Here is a 14,924-nt window from a genome sequence, read left to right on the forward strand (position 1 = left end):
AAACCACTATTTGAAATACTTATCAAAAATTCTGTACACATATGATAATGATTAAGATAAAAAAGAAATTAGGAAAAGACAATAATATATCAGGCAAAAACTGTTATATACTTTTTTACTCTAAAATACATTTTTGTTACTATATGTTATGTATTCATAAAGCTTTGAGTTTAACTTAAATACAGCACCAAAAATGAAGCTTTTGTAATTTCCACACTAAATTTTGTTCTTTGCACTGTTCATGGCTGCCTCACCAATTCATTTGAGCTACAATGTCACGCTCTTTCACAGAGCAATGAGATTATATTCATTTAGGCGTCTAGATGATGTTTAATGGCACCAGAACTCATTCACACTCTCATAAATGTGTAAAAACAGACAAAATTAGCATATAAACTGCTATATCAACTCACCAAAGCATGTGTGCAAAAATGGTTTTCTTTCTGCTAATTAATGTTAAAACCCTTATGACTAAATGTTCTTTACTTTGGCTATGTGTTAAATTTCTAAAGCTTGAGTCTTTTATTATGATTCATAATTAAAAAGTAACACAACGCAGAAGGGAGCAGCAAGTCTTGGGAGGCATTGAAAGAACTGCCAGGTAGCCTGGGCCAAATTCACCAATCTTTTGTAAGTACCTTAAAAATCAATGAATGAAACATTATTACCTGGAGACCTAAAAACAATTAAGCTTGGTAAGTCAGTAATGTAATAGTGTACAACAGTGCATGTGAACTGTAGCTCTGTTTCAGAGCACATGATTTCCAATCAAATGGGTCTTGGTTAAGCTGAAAAGATTTGCACACAGGCCCAGCAAACGCCACAGGATAATCCACAACCCTGAGGTTAGGCCTACCTCTTAAAAAAATCATTATAATCGCAACAAAGCCTGTGTGTTAATCGGCAGACGAATTGATTGCTATTCGCTCCAGGTTTCTCTAGTAATTCATAATTAAAGTTAAAAAAAAAAAAAAAAGCTTCAGTGTAAGACTGCTTTTGGATCACCTGAAGGTCAAAAGCAGAGTCTGAGCTCTGCAGAGAGTGCAAGTGCACATGGCTGATGCTTTTGACAGCAGCTGTGAGATGTGTTTCCTAATGGAAATATGATGACAGGGTCGTCAGGCTTTGAAAAAAAGCCAGAGACAATTTAATAACCTGGATCTTGTCCTTTATAGAAATGCACACCCTTAATTTGGGGCTTTTAAAGGAATATTTCAAGTTCAATACAAGTTAAAGGGATAGTTCACCCAAAAATGAAAATTCTGTCATCATTTACTCACCCTCAATTTGTTCCAAACGTGTATGAAATTCTTTCTTGTGCTGAACACATATTTTGAAGTGTGTCGGTAACCAAGCAGTTGATTAAAAAAATATTACCATCAACTGTTTGGTAACTGACATTCTTCAAAATTTCTTCTGTAACACTTTACTTCAAGGGGTGTGCATAAGACTGACATGACACCTTCATAATCATGACATGACACGTGTCATGAATATGAAGGAGGTTTTATGCATGTTTATGACATCTGTCATTAAATGTCATTCGCTCAGTTACCGGTATGTCATTTTTAATGCAAAGATGACATTGTTTGAGATGTCTGGGTTATGACAACTTGACAAAAACCAATACATCATAACCTGTTAGTGTCTTTGTCATGACAACTTGACCTCATTTAGCTTAATGGGTTAACATTACATTAAACTGTCATGTGGTTGGTTTTGACATTGGCTGTCATGAGGCCATTATAATAGTGTCATGAATATGTATCTTGACCTCAACTACAGTGGTACATATTGGACTTGTCATTAAGTGACAATACTCTGACAAGTAATTTTATAAGAGTCATGAATATTTTTCATTTCATGTTTTTTTTTTTTTTTTTTTTTTGATTTTTTAAGTTTCCTTCAACAGAAGGTCAGATAATAGACAATTTCAAATTTCTTAAAAAAGATGACACTGTTATAAAATAATGGTAACACTTTATTTTAGGGTCTTTTAACTAGTTGCTTATTACTATTAGCATGCATATTACGAGAACATTGACTATTTATTAGTAATTAATAAGCACATATTAATGCCTTATTCTGCATGACCATATTCTAGATTCTTAATCTTACCCAATACCTAAACTTAACAATGAACTATATTTAGAAGCAGTAAATTAAGAGTTTATTGAGGGGAAAGTCATAGTTAATCGTTTATATATGTGTTCCCTATACTGAAGTGTTACCAAAATAATGTAATGTAATGTTAACCCATAAAGCAAAGTAGTTTTTTTAAGTTTGATAATTATTCTGCCATGTCATGTTTATGACAGGTTATGATGTATTGGTTTATGTCAAGTTGTCGTAACAAAGACATCTCAAATAATGTCATCTTTGCATTTAAATTGACAATTGAGCGAATGACATGTAATGACAGTTGTCATAAACATGCATAAAACCTCCTTCCTATTCATGACACGTGTCATGCCATGATTATGAAGGTGTCATGTTAGTCTTATGCATACCCCTTCAAGTGAAGTGTTACCATTTCTTCTTTTGTGTTCAGCAGAAGAAAGAAATTCATACAGGTTTGGAACAACTTGAGGGTAAGAATGTTCATGTTTGAGTGAACTATCCCTTAAGGTAAAGTTGATTACCATGAAAATTAACTTTGATTTGTCCCTCCTATTCTTTTAAAAAGCAAGAATCTGGGCTATAGTGAGGCACGCACAATGGCAATAAAAGTTTAAGTAGTACAGACAGAATATACATAATGTATATTAACAATTTTAGTGTGAAAAAATTGCTTGCTGACCTTTTCTGTGTAAAGTTATATAAAAAGTTACATATAACTTTGTTGCCATGACAATGTGATGACAAAAAGAACTGCAAACATTGTTTTTAAGTGCTTTACAGCTCAATAATACACAATATCTAACAAAAATATAATAATAATGTAAGTGCTCATATAAAATATAAGTGTTACATTTCTACTTTCAAATGCTCCAAAAATTGGCCACATCAAAAGTGCCTCACCGTAACCTCTTTTTAACCTTTTTTGTGTGATAATCATTACTATGTCGCAAATGTTGGTAATTGAGCTTAACTTGTTGAATCCTGGATTTAATTCATTTATTTGTTCATCCATTCATTCATTCTCTCTCTATGTCAGTGGTCACTCCTGTGGTGCTTTATTCTTCTATTGCCGTCTATTGTAAAGTGAAGAAAGAACAAACTAAAGTTTTCACCGGTCGCGCTGTTGACTGATTCAGAGACATGAGCATTTCCTTAAAACAATTCACTGCTCTTTAATCTCTGCAATTCTCATGACACGGCCCACTGGAGCTGAACTGCAGTGGCATCTACACAGAGCCTGAAGCAATCCAGCCAACACTGTCAGAACATAGCACACATGAATTAGATACAATAGCAGGACTAACCAAGGAATCACTGACAGAGATGACAGAAGCTCAGCAAACTCGAATTTAAAGACAACAAGAAATTACAACTGACCCTACTGGCTGCATCTGAAAACTTATAAGGCAATGACTCCTCAAGCACCGTTCGTGCAGGACGGTACCTCACAAAATGATTTCTGACAGACTTCTGAGGAGGCATAACTGTTTAATGATCTACAACAAAATTGAGAGAGCTTTGATGAAAACTAAGTGAATATGTAATTACTACAATACTAATTTCTCGCTCAAAATTACATCAAAAGTGGAAAACGTTGGTCAGAAATGTACATTTACAACCAACTGCACCTTTCAGATGCTATATTTTTTAATGTATAAAACAGGTATATCTTTATTTCTCACTGTAAATTTCATTTCAAAGTCATCCAAGACACCAAATCAGAAATTACAATGGCTTCAACTAAGCGCATTTATATTGCATTTGTTCCCCACAGCACTTTCAGGCACAAATAACTTGCACATAATATGCAAACACCCTGAAATGTATAGCTTTGAAAACAGAACATGAAAAAAAACATAATTTACATCATCCGAGAGTGCAGCATGTTCAAAGAGGTTTGAAACTGGAGAAACCAAAGCCTCTGAGATCCCCTCTGTCACAGTAAAACTACACCTGCATTAGCCATAGAGTAGAGATATTAATAAAACAATACAAGACTCCTTATTTGAATTAATTTTACTAAGTTCTAAGTGTGATTAGGTTAATTTTATTTTTGTCAGAACAGGATGATCTTAGGGAGAAAAACAAACAGACAAAAACCTCCTTGGTGGTAACATGGCAAGTCAAATTCACCACTAACACCATCATTTCACAAGCTACAAACAGGTTTCTGTCTTTGCTTATGAAGTAAATAATCACTGAGAATATGATTGAATATGAATATTGAATATTAATGGGAAGGATATTTGTTTGAAAAAGAAATGCCTTCATCTATTATAGCACTGGTTAAAGACAAATGAGTGCATGAGACATGAGACAGTGCATTAAATTCAATGTAGTACAACTACATTATACATTATCATACTTGGTATGAAACTGCATTTCATTCTAGACTCCCAAATTAAGCTGAAGACATCAAATAAGCTTGATTTTTAGTCTTCATATTAAGCATTTTTATTGAATAAAGAGCTATGCCTACACCATACACGACTGACCAGTTTTCCCTTGAACAGAAGGATGCCAATTTTCCCACATAACTTTAAAATTTACAGTGCAGTGCCATTAGCCAACTGGCTTTAAAGCATTGCAGGTGGCTGGGTTCATTACAATCTTCTGTATAATTAGATGAGATGACAGATGGGCAGAGAGAGTAAATACTTTAAAAAGCTTCCTTACAAACCATATTTTCCTTTAGCATGTGTTTTTGTGCCATTATTTTTGGGATTTTGTTGGCAGAGACAGGAAATTAATTATAATATGGGCAGGAAAGGGGGTTCCCATATATAGATATTTCTACAAGTTCATGTTTAAAGATTTTAAAGTTCAACTTCACAACACAAATGAATATCCTTTTGATGAAATCTGAGAGCTTTCTGTCCCTCCATAGACAGCTACACATCTGACACTTCAAAAAGTTCATTAAAGAGATCGTAAAACTAAAATCTGAATTGAGTGGTTTAGTCCAAATTTTCTGAAGAGACTTGATCGCTGATGAACAGATTGAATTTAGGATTTTATTCACATATAAACATTGATTAGTGAACATAAACAGAAGCTCAATCTAATATGAATGATGCGCTAAAACAAATCTCTTGCGAAAGCTCAAATGTGCTGCGTAACACACAAGAATTAACCTGATTGGTTCTCACCCTATGGTTCTCACACGTCAAGCAAACATGCTTGAGCTTCCGTTTACCACAATTAATGTATGAGTTGATGAATGTGTATATGTGAATATAAGCCTATATTCAATCTGTTCATCATATAAAGAGATCATGTCTTCAAAAATTTGGACTAAACTGCTTAATTCATATGGATTAGTTTTACTATCTCTTTGTGACATTTTTGAAGCATCAAAGTGAAGCGAAACAAGCTTCAGTTACGATTGTTTCGTAAGTTGAATACGGAAGGCGGTCTTGCGGAAGCTAGTTATTTTACTTTATAATGTGTTAAATATGGATATTTTTCTTACACAGACGCAACGCTTCACTTCAGAAGGCCTTTATTAACCCGCCAGAGCCGTGTGGAGTACATTTATGATCGATGGATGCACTTTTTTGAGCTACAAACAGGTGGTTTCCATGCTCTGCCATTATAAAGCTTGGAAGCATCAGGGTGATAATTAATATCAGGGCCGGTTTCTGCATTAGGGCAATAGGGCGACATACCACCAAAGTGTGAAAGGGACGCTAGCTGTCACTGTTCTAGACTGTTTGTTCCACCTATATACAGATCCAGATCCGGATATACAGTCCAATCAGCGCCAAGTCATGTTCTGTGGAGTACCGAGAATCGCCCAGACTGCTCTCATTGACTTCCATTCAATAACTGTTCCCTCTAAGCTGCGCACGTGCGCAGCCGCGCAGAAAAAAATAATTGCCGCGCAGAGAACAGACATGAAAATGATTGTAGTAGTTTAAATGAGAAATAATTGCAGTGCTCTGGACAATCCGGGACAACGAGTTGGAACCGGTGAATGCGGTTTACAGGTTTCATAGAAAGAGAACGATTGAGCGCATGTAAGCTGGCTGGCCCTGAGCGGTAAGAATACTGTAATGTTTGCGGACTAAATACCTCAATATGAGAGGCAACGCGAAACAAAAAGAAATGTGAAATAAAACGTCATGTTTTAATGAAAAGTGGAGGAAATAACGGATGATGGGCACAGAAAGCTAACAAAACTCTGAGACATTTACAATCACACACCCACCACAGGTGTAGCTTGCAAACTCAAAATACATCAGTGATATACCTCAGTTTAAATAGATTTTTGTGTGTGGTGGTGGTGTGGGTTTCAGGGAGTTAACATTCACTTTTCATAAAAAATATTTAGCTATCAGATCTGTTTAAATGCTTCAGTTTGTTTTCACTATATAATATATTAAAACAAATGGAAGCATTTAAACTGATATAATACTGTTCATCAGTTTAAATACTTAAATATTATATTTTATTATATTATAATGTAAGCCTAATAAAAAAATGATCTCACAAGGGGATTGTTTAGGGCTCCTTGCCACGAAAAATCTTGAAACCTCCTGGTATATAAAATCTGGGAAATTCATAAGCAATAAACATGTAATTTTGATGGTTTAACACTGTCTGTTGCTAATAATTGACTATACAAAAACACATTATGGTTGTCCCAAACCATCATTGTAACTGCTCATATTATATTATTAGAAAGAATTGAACTGTCCTGCAGGAGGACAGAAATTATTTTTTAATAGAATTTCTTGGTAAAGACTGGTACAGTTAATACAGCAATGTGAAATAATCTCAAGTAACCTAAAATGTGCTTAATTTAGTGACTGAACTGCTCGTTTTCAAACATACTATTTAATAAATCACTAAGTTACATCAAGGGTCAAATAAAATAGAAACGGCACATTGAAGTTAAATGTTACAGTTGCATGATAAAAACATTTTTTTGTGTGTGTGTGTTTACGTTCATTGTACAGGTCTGATATAATGTATGTTTTTGCTCAGGTGGCCAAAATGTACGCTCAACAGAGAAAAGTTTTGCTCAGCGAGAAATAAAATTAGAGGGAACATTGGTCATGTAACCCTTGTGCAGCGATTGGTGGGAACAAACATCCCTCTATTAATCATCTTTAAGCTGAAATAACATCCAATAATTTCATCAGTGCATAACTTACATTTCACAGACATATTCTCCATCTGTAAATGTTAGAAAGTCAAGCAAATATTTCAGTTTTGCTGACAGGAGTGGACAAGCCTTCTGCAAGTACAAACTTCAAAAAACGAGCGCCGACACACGCATGTGCACCAAACAGACAAAGCGCAATAGAATAGGAGTGCAATAATTCTGACTAAAATATAGATTTTGCTTAAATATTTGCTGTTGTTGGTGGTGAACATAAATGTGCCATATGTAGAATTTTAAAACCACAACTTGTTTGCGCTCTATGAAGTCAGACATAGCCAATGTGTCTGGAGCCCCAAGGCCACAGCTCCAATGTAATAGTAATCCTTCTGAAACCCTGTCTAGAAATACAGTGATTGATTACAGTTTCAAATGTGAAGTATTATAGAACTACATTGAACCTTTATAGAGCATGCTATGAAGCTGAGGACCACAGATGTAAACCATGAAAATGACACATTAAAACAATCATTAATACATTATTCTCTATAATAGGTTTTGGTTCTTTCTGCAGATATTAATTACCATATTTCATTTTGTTGTTTTCAGTTATCAATTGCTGCATTTCATTTTGTGTATATTGATCTCTATTTCATTTTACTGTTATTAATCATTATTTAAATTTGCCAATATCAATGACTGTTTTCATTTCACCTAATTACTCTGCTGACATTAAGTCTAAATGTGTCACACCTCCAGAAACTCATATGAGAGAGTTCTGGGTGACTGAGCGAAATGAATGGAACAGACTGGGATAAAACAGACAATGTGGGAGTCATGAGTGGGTAGAACTCAGCCGGAAAAGCCTTGGCATGGATTGAAATTGAATTGGTCTCTGCATATCGGCACATTTTTTGATTCTCTGCAACTTTCAATTCAGGAGAAAGAACGTAGGATGTGTGGCCTCTATCAGATCAGATTTAAGGGAAAAAAATGAGAGGGGGCACTGTGGAAAGCAGAGCAAAATGTTTGATATTGACCTCTTCATGTTTTTTTTCTCCGAGATGAAATGAGACAGCTGGTGTACGCTGTGCTTGCTGTCAGTTGGACAGCTTTCTTCTCCACCCCATTTGCTTTGGACAGTGTTCAAATCAGTAGCATCTGATTCCACATTCTCATTGATCAGCCACCGCCAGACATAAAAGTGGGATACAAAGGAAAGGATGCTTGGCAGCATCCCACTCAGCCAGAGCTCAGAGCCATTTAGTAGATTGCAAATCAGGCAAGGTGAAGCTGGACGTGGCCCCTGAGATCTGGCCCTAATCACCGGAAGCAAATGGGCGATATGTGATAAAAGTAGATCTAAATATAAGACACAGTTTTGGCTGATTTAGAAACTGAACCCACAGCAAAGATTAAATACTTAAAGGCATTAAAAAGTACAGCTACTGAATATTTCATATAATTGTTAAACATTTATACAAGCATACATTAGTATGACATTCTAGCAGCATAATCGGAACGGTCTAGTGAAAAGAATGCTTTGGCATGAATGTAAAAAGTAGCACAGCAAACAATAGGGACCCTTTCATCTATTTACAAAAGAGACGCATATGATTATTTGCCTGCATAAACAAACATCCGCATTCCACAAATCCATATTTCCTTTGGTTATTATACATCTGCAGCCATTGTGAAGTAACTTGCCTATGGACCAAGTTCTGCCTTTGTAGACTTGTTATAAAGAAAAACAGCAAAAGAATCTGAATATTTGTGGTAAAAGGGAAATAATGTTGAAAATAATTGTTAATATTACAACTCCTACACAAAACAACATGACTGTACAAGTGAACTTCAGCTATGCACTATTTAGAATGTGTAAGTAACATTGTAAATATGCACTTTCCATAATTCAATAAAATAAGAATGAATAAGTGTAAAAACAAAAATCATAATAATGTAATACAATATTGTGTACTTATTTTAATGTTATTTAAGAAGGTATTTAACATACATAAAATGTTTTAATATATTTGTTTTACTTTTGTACTCTCATTAAAATGTAATTTTCAAATGTACACTACCAGTCAGTATGATTTTTTTTAAAGAATTTAAAGGTGCCCTAGAACTTTTTTTTAAAAGATACGTCGTAATATACGTCTAAGGTGTCCCCTGAATGTGTCTGTGAAGTTTCAGCTCAAATTTTAGATTTTTTTTATTAATTTTTTTTAACTGCCTATTTTTGGATATCATTATAAATGAGCCGATTCAGGGTACGCGGCCCCTTTAAATCTGGTGCTCCACGCCCCAAGAGCTCGCGCTTGCCTTAAACAAAAAAAAAAAGTTGACACAGCTAATATAACCCTCAAAATGGATCTTTACAAAGTGTTCGTCATGCAGCATGTCTAATCATGCAAATACAGTGTTTATTTGAATGTTTACATTGATTATGAAGGAGTTTGAGGCTGTGCTCCGTGGCTAACGGCTAATGCTACACTGTTGAAGAGATTTATAAAGAATGAAGTTGTGTTTATGAATTATACACACTGCAAGTGTTTAAAAATGAAAATAGCGACGGCTCTCTTGTCTCCTCGAATACAGTAAGAAACGATGGTAACTTTAACCACATTTAACAGTACATTAGCAACATGCTAACGAAACATTTATAAAAGACAATTTACAAATATCACTAAAAATATCATGTTATCATGAATCATGTCAGTTATTATCGCTCCATCTGCCATTTTTTGCTATTGTCCTTGCTTGCTTACCTAGTCTGATGTTTCAGCTGTGCAGATCCAGACGTGTAATCCCTTTCATAATGTTGGGATCATGGGCTGGCATATGCAAATATTGGGGGCGTACACCGCGACTGTTAAGTAACAGTCTGTGTTATGCTGAGATTCGCCTGTTCTTCGGAGGTCTTTTAAACAAATGAGATTTATATAAGAAGGAGGAAACAATGGAGTTTGAGACTCACTGTATGTCTTTTCCATGTACTGAACTCTTGTTATTTAACTATGCCGAGGTAAATTCAATTTTTGAATCAAGGGCACCTTTAATACTTTTATTCAGCAAGGATGCATGAAATTGCTCAAACTGACATTAATGACATTTGTAATGTTAAAAAAATGTATATTTTAAATAAATGCTGCTTTTATACTTTGTTCACCAAAGAATCCTGCAAAAAGTATGGTACTTTCCAGTGTTTTCAACATTGATAATAATGATAAATGATTCCTAAACACCAAATTAGCATTTTTTAATGATTTTTGAAGTATCATGTGACACTGAAGACTGGAGTAACGGCTGCCGGAAATTCTTGCCAGCACAGGAACAAATTATGTTTTAAAATATATTAAAATACAAACGTTAACTTAAAACTTTACATACTTCACATACTTTTGAAAATCCAATGTTTAGTTTATCCCGATAAGCGCTCGTTGTCACACTATGGCGTTCGTACCACGGGTTAACAGCTAATGTATTTTTGATCAAATAAACCCAGACTTGGTGAGCATGAGACTTTCAAAAACATTTTTTTTTTTTTTTTTTTTAAACTCACTTCCATCAACTAAAATTAGATGTCATCTAAGTGAAAATGAAAGTTAATGATTATTAGACTAAACTTAAAAATAAAAATGATCACTGGTCTAAGTTGTTTTCCTGGAAACTCTCACTCACAAGGGGTGGAAGGTCATGCTTAGATGATTCTGATAGAGATCTTACCTTCAGATTGAGCCTCAGATTCTTAGAAGATCCCTCAGAGGCCCAATTATAGCATGCACTCTTCCAACCTATGAGCCCAATAAACGGACCATGCAAACCAATGCCTACTGATTTCCAAGCCGTTTTGGTTTTGTTGCACCCATAACATCATTGGAGACATTGGAGGAAGCAGTAAGCTCGTCTCTAAAGCCCTCGACTAATTAAGTCCCTCATTACCGTCCTGCATCTACACAGGTACTCCACGCTCTAAAGTCCAGATTTAGCTCTGAGCGAAAAGGGAAAAGGGCCAGACAGAAAACCAAAGCCAAAAGCTACAGGTTTGGCAGATAAATTGGAGAGGAAGGGAATTATTGATGTGCAACTCTTCTGAAATGCTGCTGGCTCAGCAAAGCTCAAGGATCTCATTCATTTTGGAGGTGAGGGAATGTGTGATGTAGCAGCAGATTATACCAGTTGTATTTGACAAATGCATTAGGCTGGATGGATCAGCAAACAAAATATGATCCGTGCAGTCCTTTTAAAAGCCTCTAGCTCATTTATTGCCATTACCCTGGAGGTAAATGGCATGGAAAATGGGCATTTTCACAAAGGAAACCATTAAAGGAAAAGTGGAAGCTTCCTTTACAGCATGCATACATATATGCAATCTCATCTTAATCCACTGACAATCAATAAAGGACTGATAACATGCTTCTGTTATTCGATTTTGGAAAATTCAAGTTTGATCGATCAACAGAAGTCATGGAAATATGTCCAATATTTCTCAGCACTGAGCAAATTCATTTCTCCATTAGCTACAGTACATGCCTTATTTTGATTAACATCAATATTCCTGTATTTAAGATGAATACAAAAAAAAAAAAAAAAAAAAAAAAAAAGATCAATTATGTCCTGTATGTAAGGTTCAATTTTCTGCAAAACCAGCACCAGTTCCTTTTGCCGATCAATAAAAATTACCATATCACAAAACACACATACATGAAAAATAATATTTAGAAAGAAATACAACTTGTTAATATACAGATTAATATAAACATACACTACACATCTATAAGTTTGGGGTCAGTAACTTTTTATTTTTATTTTTTAAAGAATTCTCTTATGCTCAATAAGACTTCATATTTTTATTTGATTAAAAATACAGTAAAAACTGCAATAATGTGAAGTATTATTACAATTTAAAATAACTATTTTCTGTATTAATATATTTTAAGTAATTTATTAAAAGTAATTTATTCCTGTTATGGCAAAGCTGAATTTTCAGCATCATTACTCCAATCTTCAGTGTCACATGATCATACAGAAATCATTATAATATGCTGATTTGAAACATTTCTTATTATCATTGATGTTGAATACATTGTGCTTCTTAAAATATTCGTGGAAAGTGACACTTTCTTTTAAAATTCTTTGATAAATAGAAAGTACAGCATTTATTTCTGCATTTAGTTATATTATGTTCTAAATGTTCTCACTGTAATTTTTTATCAATTTAATTTATCCTTGCTGAATTAAGTATTAATTTCTTTAAAAAAGAAAAAATCTTATGGATCCCACACTTTGAATGTTAGTATACAGTATAAAATATATCTTGGAATTTGGGGGCAATGTAGCCTATCTTAAAACTTCTCCCAGTGCATACAACTGCTTTGTGTATAAAACATCTAGAAGACATTTAAACAAAAACAACATATTATTATATTATATTATATTATATTATAATTATATATATATATATATATATATATATATATATATATATATATATATATATATATATATATATATATATATATATATATATATATATATATATACATATATACATATATACAAATATATATATATATACACATATATACATATATATATATACACATTATCAGTTGTGATAATATATCAGTTTTTTTCTCTATTGCGTATACAGACTAAAATTGTGGTGCATACGCTCTGTGCCAGCTCGCAGCATGAAAACATTATTCACATCCCTCATTCCCACCGTAGAATGTGGGCTATATAGCATCTTGGACACACAAATATATATTTAATATATGAAAGTAAACAATGAAAAAATACTATTTTTTTTATGCAGAATACCTGGGTTTACTCTGCTTTCTGCTGGCGAAGTACATTATCCTCACTGACTGAGCAAGAGCCTTTTCATTAAACAACTAATTTTGTTTATGTCTTGGTTAGTCATAATTTTACTCCCTCATGACATGTCACCATTGGTAGCCATGAAAACTTGAAAAATGAAAAGAAATTGACTGATCAGGGACATTAAACAACAATTTCAGCCTACTGCACACTGTTAACAAATCATATGATATATGAGGAAGAAAACACACCAGCAGGAAGGAGCCCTGGCTTCTCCCTGCCTTACATCCAATAGTATTTAGAGGAGCTGAGCCGTGATGGCTCCATGTCTCATCCTCACGATCTCCATCGACCCATCTGTTCAGATAAATTGATGGAGCTCAGAGAGCATCTTCTCGTCTATGAAGTCCCCCCATGAGCTAGCAATTAATTTGCTCCCCAGACCTTGAGTTACTCCCAGTGCTTGCCAAAAACAGGCACACAGATTTGTTGGCCTGCTCAGCCACAGACAGCAGTTCTGCTCATGTTTACATGGGGTTAATGAACACATCTCTGTTGGTTTGGAAAGGCTATGCCAAGAAAACAAGGCGGCATCATGGACCCCCCAAACAAAAAACTAAACAAAATAAAATAAAATGTCCACTTTCTGTTATTTTTTTTAATTTTTTTTTAAAACAATTCTAGGGGGGGAGGGGGGGGGGGTAAAGATAGGTTTAATGTGTCAGGCTACTTGTCAATGGGTTGGGGTATTATAATATTGACGCTGGCTACAATACTGAAGTTCCTTTTCAGTCCCTTTTCAGTCACAGGAGCCTAGAGATAATGTTATTATATGAAAGTACTGTCGAAAGTAATGGTGGATCGCTTTATACACGTATCCCGCCTCTCTATTGCGCCCTGTGCACTTCCCTCCCACCAAGACCAACTTTTATTTCTCCTGCTACCTGTCAGTTAATGTTTATATTCTGTATATACTGTATACACACTCCTTCAGGATGTGAACCTGGGACATCAGCGTTCCGCTTGCATTTATCTATTGTGCTATAAGCATTTTTGCCAAGAATAGACCTTATTCAGAGCAGTGCCATGACAGGTATAAAAGCAAGGCTGTGATTTTCGAGGACCATGTTTTCAATGGCATCCGCTGTGAAAAAGCTGTATAAAGTTCTTAGGTCACTTATAATTAACAGCTCATATTTTCAAGAGTTTGTCTCCTCATGAAATTTCTTGGAAAGATATTTTTGCAGTGTTACGTCAGCAGAACAATCCAAAAACATTGAATAACAGTGCAACCCACTAAAGAGATGTCTATCCCTCACAGCCTCGCTTTCATTCCTGTTAAAACTCAAAGATGGGACTGCTGTGGTTAAGGTCTATAGATGACTAATATGTTCTGAAACAAAAGTGCAGAGCATTGGCCAGCCTCAAGGTCAGATAGATGGGTGAAAAACCTTCTGTAACTTCTGAAGTTCTGAAAAGAGTCATGGAAGACACAGCTACACTCATTAAAAAGGAATTAAGATGAATAGCCATTGTAGGGCACTGCCATCAGAAAGTAATTTCTTTTCAGCACAGTATGACCAGAGATAGTGACAGGCCATTACAAGTTTAGTGCCTGGCGCTGATGTCCTACAGGAGGACACAGAACAAAAGAGACAGAGGCAAAAAGTAATGTGAGAGAAGGAGGAAGGTGAAGGCAGTCAAGAGTAGCATAAAGAGTATTAGGAAGAGCCTAACAGGGAAACGAGTGAATATTCTTAAGGCTGGGTGATGGATGGTTTTGTCAGCCATGTTTTTTTTTTTTTTTTTTTCAGTCTTCTGCTGATCGCTTCATTATTAAGGTTTGGATGCACAAGCATGAAGTTACATT

At 34.8% G+C, this 14,924-nt stretch overlaps 1 protein-coding gene across 3 annotated transcripts in view; it reads right to left on the reverse strand.

Moving 5' to 3' along the window:
• The window catches only part of rgs6 (regulator of G protein signaling 6), an 87,739-nt gene that overhangs the window by 38,328 nt on the left and 34,487 nt on the right, over nucleotides 1-14,924 (reverse strand). The gene's annotated exons all lie outside the window — the stretch shown is intronic.

Source organism: Chanodichthys erythropterus, chromosome 4 (genome assembly GCF_024489055.1).
Source record: "Chanodichthys erythropterus isolate Z2021 chromosome 4, ASM2448905v1, whole genome shotgun sequence".
In the NCBI taxonomy this organism is placed as follows: Eukaryota; Metazoa; Chordata; class Actinopteri; order Cypriniformes; family Xenocyprididae; genus Chanodichthys; species Chanodichthys erythropterus.